This window comes from Malania oleifera, chromosome 11 (genome assembly GCF_029873635.1).
Source record: "Malania oleifera isolate guangnan ecotype guangnan chromosome 11, ASM2987363v1, whole genome shotgun sequence".
NCBI lineage: Eukaryota > Viridiplantae > Streptophyta > Magnoliopsida > Santalales > Ximeniaceae > Malania > Malania oleifera.
The window spans coordinates 55,776,707-55,789,392 of NC_080427.1; positions in this window are offsets into that span (position 1 = coordinate 55,776,707).

Consider the following 12,686-nt stretch of genomic DNA (forward strand, 5'->3'; position numbering starts at 1 on the left):
TGCTGAAATTCTTTTTTTACTTTTTTCTTATTTATTTTTCTTATTTTACAGATTCAGGTCTCTAAACTATCTACAAAACATGCCCCTTACTCTTTTCATTTTTATTTTATGCTTTCCCCTTTTTATTACATCTTATGCTTTTTCTTGTGAGGGGGATTTGATTTATTCATTTTTTCGGATTTCATCGGGGCTTCATGTTAATCTTTCTATCATTGCCCCAGTGTGGGGGATGATCCTTGGATGGTGTTTTGAAAAAAAAAAAAAAAAATCAGGCTCAACAGGGTTATCAAGGGATTTCTTTTTAGGTAGCAAAAAAATGACCTGCCATCCTTTTGGCCAATAATTGTTACATCAAATGAATTATCAAACACTAAAAGACCCAAACCCCAGTTAATGCTTTTAGGAAAACTGACTTTAAGAAAGAAATGGTTTAACTTCATTCCCAAAGGGGTTAACAAGTGGTAACTCATTATTAGGGTTTTTTTTTTGATACACTAGTCGACCAAAAATGGTCGCCCATCATTTGATCAGAATATAATTATACCCTTAAAACACTAACCACAATTAGGAATAAAAAGTCCATGAGCTTATATCATGAAAGGGTACTCCATACTTTTTTTGTAGAAATGAATTCTCAAAGCCAATTATCAGTTCCGAGTCATCCATAATGACAAAACTATTTCCTATATTACTGCACAAAATGCAAGCAAAATAGACAAAATTTGGCACCAGGTGATGTAATGAGACTAAAATGCATTTTATTCAATTTAAACTCAAAATAATTTGTACAAATAGGGATTTTGCTGATTCTATTCCCCCTGGGTCTTCAAACACATGTTTAGTTTTCCATCATCACTTCTTATCCCAAAGTCATTACCCATTTAATCCTTCAACCTAGCATAAAGCCGTTTTAAATGAACATCCTTTTCTTTCCATCATTATCTCCTTCACAAGGACAACCTTGTACTGCTTGCGTCTCCTTATTTTTTTTTTTTCCATTTATTCCTTCGCAGTTTCCTGCTCAATACTTGAGTTACTCATCATTCCCATTTTGAATGCCCCTTCAATTCATTCTTCAATGATTACCAAATTTAAAAAATTCTGGAGACTACTAATAATATGGCCAAAATATGGATCTTTGAGAGTGTTGACAAATAAATAAATTGCTTTCTTATCCTCATTTGGAGGATGAACCTGTGCTGCTATCTCTCTCCATCTGTAAGCATAATTTTCAACTAATTCATTTGACTTCTTCTCCATATTTTGCAAATTCAACCTATCCAGAGCATTCTTAATCACATGCCTATACAAGGCAATAAAAGCATGAGCTAGATCCTTCTAGGTGCGGATATTTGCTCGATCAAGATAAATGCACCATCTCATAGCTGCCCTAGTTAAACTATCTTGGAAACAGTGGATAAGCAAGTTATCGTTATCAAAATGTGCAACTATTTTTTGACAATACATCCTTAAATGAATTACTAGACAATTGGATCCACTGAACTTCACAAAATTCGGGATTTTGAATTTTAAGGGTAACATAACGTTGGGCACAAACATAGATCAACAACATTCATCGAACCAAAAGTTATTGTTCCCTCTATAGCTCGCAAACGTTCCTCCAAGGCTTCATATTTCTAATTTACTTCTGAACTAGGGGTTTTTTCTTTAATCATTTCCCTAGCTATTCCTCTTCCTTGGATATCAGGATTGATGATTGGTGGTGCTTGTGAATTTCTCCTCGGTTGAAATCCTGGGACTGGTGCCCTTGGGATAGATGGGTTCGAGCTTGGTCCCGAGCCCATTGACAAATTCACCAAATGTTCACTAACAGGTTTAAATCTCGGTGGAAATGGAGGATCTTCTTCAATTTCAGGTTTTGGAGATTGCACATTTTTCTTTTTGTCATAGTAGTGGTATCCCCATCAATTTATTCAATTTATCTATAATTTCCTGAATATCTTGACGGATCTCCTCTTTATGTTACTCAAGACGTCCCATGTTGCTTTCCAAATGCTCACCCATGTTTTTGGCCCTTTATTTAATGATGTAGAAATATTGACTGGTTCTACTCAATGTTGGAACTCTGGATTTTTGTTTTACCGCCCTAGCACACTGCTTTTGTAGGTAACTGGAACATAAGCAAAGACCCATTGGTTATGACTATGTATGAAATGCATGAATGCAATGCAACCTAAAACAACTACTTTGTCAAAATCCTTGGAGAAACCTCATCAGCTAATGAAAACTTTCCAAGTCAAACCAACCCTCAATATACAACCCTTTTGATTTAAAAATCTTGCATACATGTTTATTTTCCTTTGATGACTCCTAAAAGTTGACTTTATCTACTTGAGCATTTAATTCCTTCCTCAGTTATTCCTTTCCCTATAGCCATACTTCTTTTTTTGTTTTTGTTTTTATTTTAATTTTCATACCTGTTAAAGCAAGATATGATGACTGAAAAGTCCCTTCTGAAAAGTGAGAATTTATTGAGGGCACAATGATTTGGAGATTCGCTTAATGCCGTAACTTGACCAGATTGCCCCTCAATTCCTTCCTCAATTACCTCAATTCTTTCAATTCAACTATTTTTCTGATGATTCTATCGGATTCCAAAATACTGCTGAACCTCTTTTTCTTTTTCACCAAATACCGCTACTGGGTTGTCCATAAGGTGATTTAGGATTTCCAAAATTTTTACCAAGTAGTATGCATGTTTAAAATGGATGCAAAATGCAGGAAACAACACAAAGGAACTCAAAAATATATACAAAAGACTGGACTAAATCATGTGGAGAAAAATGAGGCTCCAGTCCTAACCCCAGGTGGGTTTATCACTTGCAAGTTTTAATCAAGGCTCTATCCTAAGGGAAGGAAAAGTATTGGTAAATGAGTGTGGTTCAAGCTCTATTCCCTATCAACAATAGGTTCCCAGCATATCCCCTATCCTTACCCAATAGGCTTGGACAAAGTTCAAATTGAGCAAAGTGGTTCACGCTGTCACGCCCCAACCCGCAGATGGGTCCCAGGTGTGAATATAGTAACCTAACCTGTCTCTATATCAAATCAAGCATACATGATACAATAAAATAAGAGGGTCCGACCCCGTGGGGTACACGGATGCCTTATACACATACACATATACATCCATACTCATCAGTTACGCAGTAGAAAATGCTTCATCTATCTATATAACATACCATACCAGAGTCTGTACGAAGCGGGGATACATGAACCCAAACCATACTAAGGTATACAATCCCATAAATACCGTACATACTCCGGGTGTCTTCAAAATAAACCATCACGACAACCCGGTTACAAAATCTCGTACCTAACCAGGTACTAACAGCAACTAGTGACACCCCTACTTCCGATTGCTAGGATGCTAATTACAACTACCTGATGGACCTGAAATAATTGTACGTACATTCGAGGTGAGACACCTCTCAGTAAGGAAGAAAGCAAGTTATATCAGTGTGTGGCATACCAGTGTTATTCTACGCAAAGCATAACACTATACAATACGATATAGTTCGAAAACATTTCCATACATTTCTATACAATTCCTGTATTTTCACAAATGCATTCCTGTACATACGATACCCAAAACATATGGTCCGTGTCGTCACACTAATACGCAACTACGCTATGAAACCCGAAGCTTCACAATGAATACATTTCCAATACGATGTAGCTCACACTAGTATGCAACTACTCCGTGAATCCGACGTTTCACAGCGATTACATTGCCAACACGCAACTACTCAGTGAAACTCAAAACTTCACAGTGATTACATTGCCATTACAGTGTAGCTCATACCCCTTAGTGACCAGCCGGGATACGTAGTGATATTTCACACCCTCAGATATAGAACCGGACACTCTTACCCACGGTTTTCACACCGGTACATGGCGCAGCGTATGGTAATTAGCTGCCGCTAGTCGATTTCACAAAACCTGGAATCATTTTGGAGCTCATACTCTTATACATATCAGCGTACGATAATTAGCCGCCACATAGCTATTTTACAAAATACCTGGAACATTTACATACAACCATACATACCACACTTATTTGGTTTACGGCAAATCATATCATTTTCTAATTCATGTATACAGTTTATACAAATATGGATAATAGTCATCTCAATAATACAGTTTAAACAAAACAAATGGTTTTCCAAACAAAGCAAAGATGATACCCGAAATCCCCAAATTTTCCCGAAAACTGTAACCCCAAAAATCTCGTATTTTACCCGATAGATTTCCCCAAATAAGTTACCAAAACATACATACGATCGTAACCTACATGTAGTGACCCAAAGAATAATAGTATTTTAATAATGAAGAGGGAAAGAAATAGAAACAGAAACAGAAGGAGAATAATTTTAGGAAATTACCAGGCTTCGTCAACGAATACAGGGATTCATCGACAAAGGTCTTCAGGACCTCGTCGATGAGGTCCCGTCTCGTCGATGAGAAAATACTGAGCAACGGATTCAGGCTACTTTGAATTTCGTCGACGAAGGGTAAGGTTCGTCAATGAGGTGACATGTCTCGTCGACAAATCTGGCCCTATAAGTAGTGAAAACTCATATCGTTATTACATTTCAGCGCCTCTCTCTCTCTCTCCTCTCTCACTCTCTCCTACGATCTCTCTCCCTTCTCTCTTCGATTTTGGCCCCTCCAGTCACCAGATCGATGATCCGAAGCCACCACGACGCTCCTAGAGAAGTTCTCTGCAAGTTTATTGGAGCAAATCGTTGGTGAAACGAAGTTGGAATTCATCCCAAATTCAGGGTAAAGCCTTTTAGTCCATTTTTGGCCTTCTGACAGTTATAGGAAATGATGTAGGTGAAGAAATACTAATATTTTGTTCTGACAAACATTGTTTTCAGGGTGTTGTGCAGGAGGCCCTACGGGTGTTAGGCGAGTATACCATAGGGGCTTTCCAGTAGTCAGGTAAGGGAAATATGCTATGCTAGGTAATTTTAAAATATTATACAGTTTATTACATGATGAATATTATGTATTAAAGTATGGTGTGGCTTGAGAATATGAATATAGTACGGAGATATGTCTTACAAATTTCAGGACTATGATTTTATGAATTTCAGTACCATGCTTATACGAATTCTAGTACCATGATTATACGAATCTCAGTACTATGATTATATGAATTTCAGTACTATGATTATGCAATTTTCAGTATTATGATTATACAGTTCTCAGTATTATGACGTATAGATTACAGTTACAGTTTATTCAGTATCATGGTTATTACAGTTATTTCAGAATCATGATAAATCAGATAGTTGTATATAGAAATATATTATATAGTATCAGACCCTGTTGGACCATAAAGCAGAGCACAGTACCGTTGCTACAGATATTATGTTATAAGTGCAACCTCTTTTTAGATAATACGTGGTAGTAGGTCGATCACCTAGGCCCTTGACGTGGACAGGCTCCCCATCAGATATGGGTTAAGGTGGGCAAATCAGACTGATGGAGTATAGTAATTTACCCTGGTCGGCCAGCCAGTATAGATCCTACCTACGGGCCGCATAACCCTGTCATGAGAGGTTAAATCATAACACACAGTTATCCACAAGGAAAGTTTTCAGTTACTATTACGCACATACAAATTTACTGAAATAGGGAATATACTTATGTATATTAAAAGTATTTTGAATAGTAACCTACAATACTGTTATGTTAATCAACATGGAAAGGGTGGGGGATTTTATTACTTGTATTGTATTTACATATTCAGTTATACATGATTAAATAGAAACATATTTTCATAATATTGTAGCTCATTTGCCACACACTAGTAATAACATATTTCGTCTTACTGAGCGTTGGCTCATCCCAGTGTTGAATCATTTTTCAGGTGATCCAGGTAGGCAAGCAAACCAGACTCGCAGATAGAGGGGTCATAGTACTGCCCTGTCAGTAAAGAGTGAGTATTTTTGGGAGTGTTGTTGTATAGCCCTCACCAGTTGAGGATATTTTGGGAACAGTGATATATGTAAATTTTGGGAAATCTATTAGTACTCTGGTATTGTATATAATTAGATATGGATATGTTTATTTGATTTATGCTTTTCGCTGCTTAGGCTAATAATTGAGTTTACTCAAGTATGGTATTAGAGCATGTAGAATACCATAGTATAAAAAATAATAAAAATAAAAAAAAAAACCAGTTAATTAAGCAGGTCGTTACACTACAAGCTTACCGATCCCGATTTCAAAAATAAACTGATATAAACTGAATCCCTTTACCTTAACCTGAATTCCAACTACGAATTCTATGGTCCCCAAAACTACGAACCAAGACTCCAAAACTTACAAACCACAGTATGATACATGCCTACAATTCGTACTACTACACATATTTTGAATTAGAAATGAAAACTAAGCCTTACCTCGATTTTAACCCGAAACACGAAATCGCTCGAAATGAAATTCTGATCTGCTAGACACGTAGAGAATTCTTCCCTGATCCTCGCAGTAACGTCTAATTTATGAATCAGGCGACGAATGGTGAAGAAATAAAGAGAGAGAGAGTTCTTCAAGTTCTAGAGAGAGAGAGAGTAAGGGCATATTTTGAGATTACTTAGCTTAGAAGCAATGGAAACTGATATTTATAGCCCTTGACTCAGCTGCCCTATCAACGAGTTGGCATCCTCGTCGACGAGTCTGCCATTGCCTTCGTCGACGAAGTGGTGGCCTCTTCGACGAGCCTGAGATCCTTGGTTTCCCGAAATCTCTCGGCTTCTCCTCGTCGACGAGCCTCTGAATTTCATCGACGAGAACAGAAGGGACTTTGTTGACGAACTCTAGCTTCGTCGATGAAGCTTGCCCAAATTACCAATTTACCATTCTTTACATAATTAAATCTACATACTATAGTTTAGGTTCTTAAAACCTCCCCTCCTTACAAAAATTTCGTCCTCGAAATTTTCAATCTCTTATTACGAACACACCCATACTACTACATACATACACACTCTGAGGTGAAACGGCGACCATTTATACACAGCCCCTCTACGATACATATATACTCTAAAGAAAACGGTGGCCATTTATACGCAGCCCCGTCATGATACATACATACATACACACTCTAGAGAAAACGGTGGCCATTTATACGCAACCCCGTTATGATAGATACATACATACTCTAGAGAAAATGGCGGCCATTTATATGCAGCCCCGTTACAATACATACATAAATACGTTCCCTCACTTATGGAGGAGGAATACCGCGGTCACATACATACGCTGTCTCAGGAGTTCACAATACTACAAAACTCTCCTAGAGATTAACCACACCATACTAATACGATAACAGAGTACTATATATATACATACATACCCATACCAACTCTGCTATCAAGACTACCACTCAGAACAACTGCGGATACTTCCGGCGTATTTTTGTCTCCAATTCCCAAGAAGCTTCCTCAACCGCGTGATTCCGCCACAATACCTTTACTAACGGTATTTCCTTGGTAAGCAACTTCTGAACTTTTTGGTCTAGAATATGAACTGGTACTTCCTCATACGCTAAAGTACCCTCAATTTCCAATTCATCATAACTGATAACATGTGATGGATCCAACACGTACCTTCTTAATATGGATATGTGAAACACATCGTGGGCCCTCGAGAGTGCTGGGGGTAGTGCAACTCTGTAGACTACCGGACCCACTCGCTCAATAACCTCGAATGGTCCGATGTCCATCGTGCTCAACTTACCCTTCCTTCCGAATCTCATCACTCCCTTCATTGAAGCAATTCTAAGGAATACCTTACCCCCCACCTCGAACTCTAACTCACGACGGCGAACATCTGTGTAACTCTTCTGCCGACTCTGAGCCGATCTAATCCTCTCCCGGATTAAACCTACCTTCTCAGATGCCTGCTACACGAGTTCAGGTCCTAAAACCTGATGTTCACTGACCTCATCCCAATACAAGGGAGATCAATACCTCTGACCATACAAAGCCTCGAATGGTGCCATCCTGATACTAGCCTGGAAGCTATTGTTATAAGCAAACTCCACTAGGGGCAGAAACTGAATCCAACTACCATCGAAGTCTAATACACAAGCTGTAACATATCTTCCAAGATCTGTATCGTCCTCTCCGACTGTCCATCAGTCTGGGGGTGGAACGTTGTACTAAAAGTAAGCTTCATCCCCAATGCCTCCTACAAGCTCATCCAAAATTGAGAAGTAAACCTCGGATCTCGATCCGAAACAATGGACACTGGTACTCCATGCATTCTCACTATCTCATGCACATACAGGTCCACTAGCCTACTCAAAGGGTAGCTGACCTTCATCGGTACAAAGTGAGCAGATTTCGTCAACTTGTCCACGATTACCCAAATAGCATTCTTCCCGTGTAGCATTGGTGGTAAACCGGTCACAAAATCCATGGAAATATGCTCCCATTTCCACACTGGAATAGGCAAAGGCTGCAACGGCCCTGCTGGCCTCTGATGTTCAGATTTGACCTACTAACACGTCAGACACTACTCCACGAACCGGCCAATATCTCTCTTCATACCGCTCCACCAAAAGGACTCGCGCAAATCTCGATACATCTTCGTACTACCTGGATGTACTGTATACAGAGAACGATGCGCTTCCTCCAAAATTGTCCTTCTGATCTCATCGTCGTTTGGAACACACAGCTTGGTCCCAAACCTCAACACACCTCTGTCAGAGATGTTAAAATCCACAACCAATCCTTGCTGCACTTTCTCCACAATCTCAGCTAACTCCACATCACTAGCCCGCGCTCAAACAAGGTTGGCTGGATCACCAAGCTAGCAATGAAAGCTTGAGGATCACCATACACCAACTCCACACCAAAGCTTTCCAGATCCCGCAAGATATGATGCTGGGCTACAACTGCAGCTACTGCTGCATGTTCCGACTTTCGACTCAACGCATCTGCTACCACATTAGCCTTCCCTGGGTGATAACTGATCGTGCAATCGTAGTCCTTGATCAACTCTAGCCACCGCCTCTGCCTCACATTCAGTTCTTTCTGCGTGAAAAAGTACCTGAGGCTTTTTTGGTCAGTGAAAATCTCACACTGAACACCGTACAAGTAGTGTCGCCAAATCTTTAGGGCATAAACTACAGCAGCCAATTTCAGATCATGCGTAGGGTAATTCTTCTCATACTCCTTAAGTTATCGAGAAGCATAAGCTACCACTTTACCCTGTTGCATAAGCACACATCCCAAACCCTTCAGGGACGCGTCACTATAGATTACAAAACCCCCATCCTCCGAAGGAATGGTCAATACTTGAGTCGTAACTAGTTGGTGCTTCAACTCGAGAAAGCACTGCTCGCAATCACTAGTCCAGTCAAACTTCACCCCCTTCCTGGTCAATCATGTTAGAGGTATAGACAGTTAAGAGAAACCCTCTACAAACCAACGATAGTAACCCGCCAGTCCTAGAAAACTCCGAACCTCCCGCACATTCTTCGGTTTTGCCTAGTCAACCTCAGCTTCAATCTTGCTAGGATCAACTGAGATACCTCTTTTAGGCACCATATGGCCTAAGAACACGACCTGATTTAACCAGAACTCACACTTTTTCAGCTTAGCATACAACTTCCTCTCTCGCAGAACCTGTAGCACCAACCTCAAATGATTCTCATGTTCTTTCGAACTCCTCGAGTATACCTGAATGTCATCGATGAACACCACTACAAACTAATCCAGGTACTCATGAAACACCCTGCTCATCAAATCCATGAACACTGTCGGTGCATTGGTCAACCCAAACGACATAACCAAGAACTCATAGTGGCCATATTTAGTTCGAAAAGTAGTCTTCGCTACATCTTCATATCTACTCACTTGATGATACCCTGACCGTAGGTTTATCTTCGAAAAGACCTGCGTTCCCTGCAACTAGTCAAAGAGATCGTCTATACAAGGCAAAGGGTAACGGTTCTTCACCGTCACTTTGTTGATCTCACGGTAGTCAATGCACATACGCATCGACCCGTCCTTCTTTTTCACAAAAAAAACTAGAGCTCCCCAAGGAGAAACACTCGGTCGAATAAAAATCTGGTCCAGTAGTTCCTGTAACTGCTCCTTCAACTCTCAAAGTTCCGTTGGAGCCTTCTGGTACGGAGCTTTAGAGATCGGCGTCTTGCTAGATAGCAACTCTATCGAAAATTCCACCTTACAATCCAGAGGTAAACCAAGTAAATCATCAGGAAACACATTCGAAAACTCGTTGACCACTCGAATATCCTCGAGCTTCAACTCCTCCCACGGCAGTTCCTTCATGCAAGTTAGGTACCCCTGACATCCGTCCAAGAGTATCCTCCTCACCTGTAATGCTGATAGAATCTATGGCGTTGAATGCACACATGATCCTACGAACTCGTACTCCTGCTCCCTAGGAGGTGTGAACACTACTACCTTCCGACGATAATCAATCACTGCAAAACTGGAGAATAACTAATCCATCCCCAGTATGACGTCAAGACCATACATGTCGTATACTTCAAGGTTCGCTGGTAGCAGCCTCCCCTGAATTTCCACTGGGCAATTCCCTAACAACTTATTACAGATCGTTACACTCCCAGTCGGTGTAGTCACAGACAACATCTCATTCATCACACAGGTTTCAACCCTACACAACTTCACAAAACTAGCAGATATAAACAAATGGCTTGCCCCTGAATCAAATAAAACAACTGCTCTATTCGAAAGCAATAACATGGTACCTATCACCACATTCCCAGCGTGTTCCGCATTTGCTGGAGTCAGTGAATATACCCTCGTCGGAGCCGTGATTGCATGGTAGCTCCCTTGAGGCACCTGATTACCTCCACGGTTCTGGCTCTGTACAGGCATATCTCTCCTCGGTGCCTAGAAACTCTGTGACATGTGGCTCGGCTTGCCACAATTGTAGCAGTTTCCCCAAAACGGTTGACATTCGCCATCATGCCTTTTACGACACTTGGCGCAAGGTGTAGGGAACAGGTCCCCCTGATAACTCTGTCGCTCGATGTTCTGCCGATAATCAAAACTGTAGCTTTTCTTCTTCTTCCACTGTCCCTGCTGAGGACCACTCTGAGGACCAGAAGATACTGACCTCTTCCCCTGATCCTACACTATCTCATCTCTTCAAAGGTCGGTCTCAACTATGGTGGCTTCATCCACTAGGACAGAGAACTCACGGATCTGAAGCATCCCCACAAGACGGCGGATGTCTTTCCTTAGACCCCTCTCAAACCTTCGAGCCTGCTCGTGCTCATTCGGAACCAAGTACGACACAAATCGAGGCAACTCGATAAACCTGGCAGCATACCTCTGTACCGTCAAAGTTCCCTGCGTCAGGCCTGAGAACTCATCGGCCTTTGCATCCCGAGTGGAGATTGAAAAGTATCTCTTAAAAAATACATCTTTAAAACGGCCCTGTGTCATACCAGATGGACTAGCTCTCTATCTCTCAAGCAGACTCATCGTCGTCCACCAACACCCTGCCTCCCTAGTTAGCTGGAAGGTAGCGTACAAGACCTTCTGCTTCTCAATGTAGTGGAGGACTTCCAAAATCCTCTTGGTCTTCTCGACCTAATCCTCCGCCACTATCGGATCAGGTCCTCCTGTAAATTTTGGAGGGTGCATGCATGTGAACCTCTCGATGGTACACCCCACATCAGTAGGAGAGCTCTCGCATCTCCTAACACTCCGCCCAATCTCTTGGATCACCTGTCTCGCCAAACCACGAGACACAGAAGGAGACTCATCACTTGCCGTCTCCTCGGAGCCACTCTCCAAGTTATTATGCTTGGGTTCCATTTTGAAAACAGAATAGGAATCCGTTAGAATTCCTATATCGTACACAGTTAACACAATCATAGACCTAATCATGTCAACTATTACTCTCACAGGTCTAAGCCTGCCCCATCACACCATCACGAACCCATCAATGGCTTACCCTACCTTTACGGGAATCGCCATCCTAGGAAAAACACGGAATACCATCGAAAAATCTTGGTCTAGCAACAGAACAACCCTCAACCAACACTACCTATTTCCTACATCCTATACTTTAGTATGTACACATCAGTACTCCTAACCAAGTCTACAAGACCTAGTAACCTGGTCAGCTCTGATACCAAGATGTCACGCCTCGAACCCGCAGATGGGTCCCTAGTGTGATTATAGTAACCTAACATGTCCCTGTATCAAATCAAGCATACATGATACAATAAAATAAGAGGGTCTGACCCTGTGGGGTACACGGATGCCCTATACACGTACGTATATACATCCATACTCATTAATTACGCAGCGAAAAATGCTTCATCTATCTATATAACATACCATACCAGAGTCTGTACAAAGCTATGATACACGAACCCAAATCATACTAAGGTATACAATCCCATAAATACGGTACATACTCTGGGTGTCTACAAAAGAAACCATCACGACAACCCGGTTACAAAATCTCGTACCTAACCAGGTACTAACAGCAACTAGTGACACCCCCGCTTCCGTTGCTAGGATGTTAATTACGGCTACCTGATGGACATGAAAACATTGTATGTACATTCGGGGTGAGACACCTCTCACTAAGGAAGAAAGCAGGTTATATTAGTGTGTGACATACCAGTGTTATTT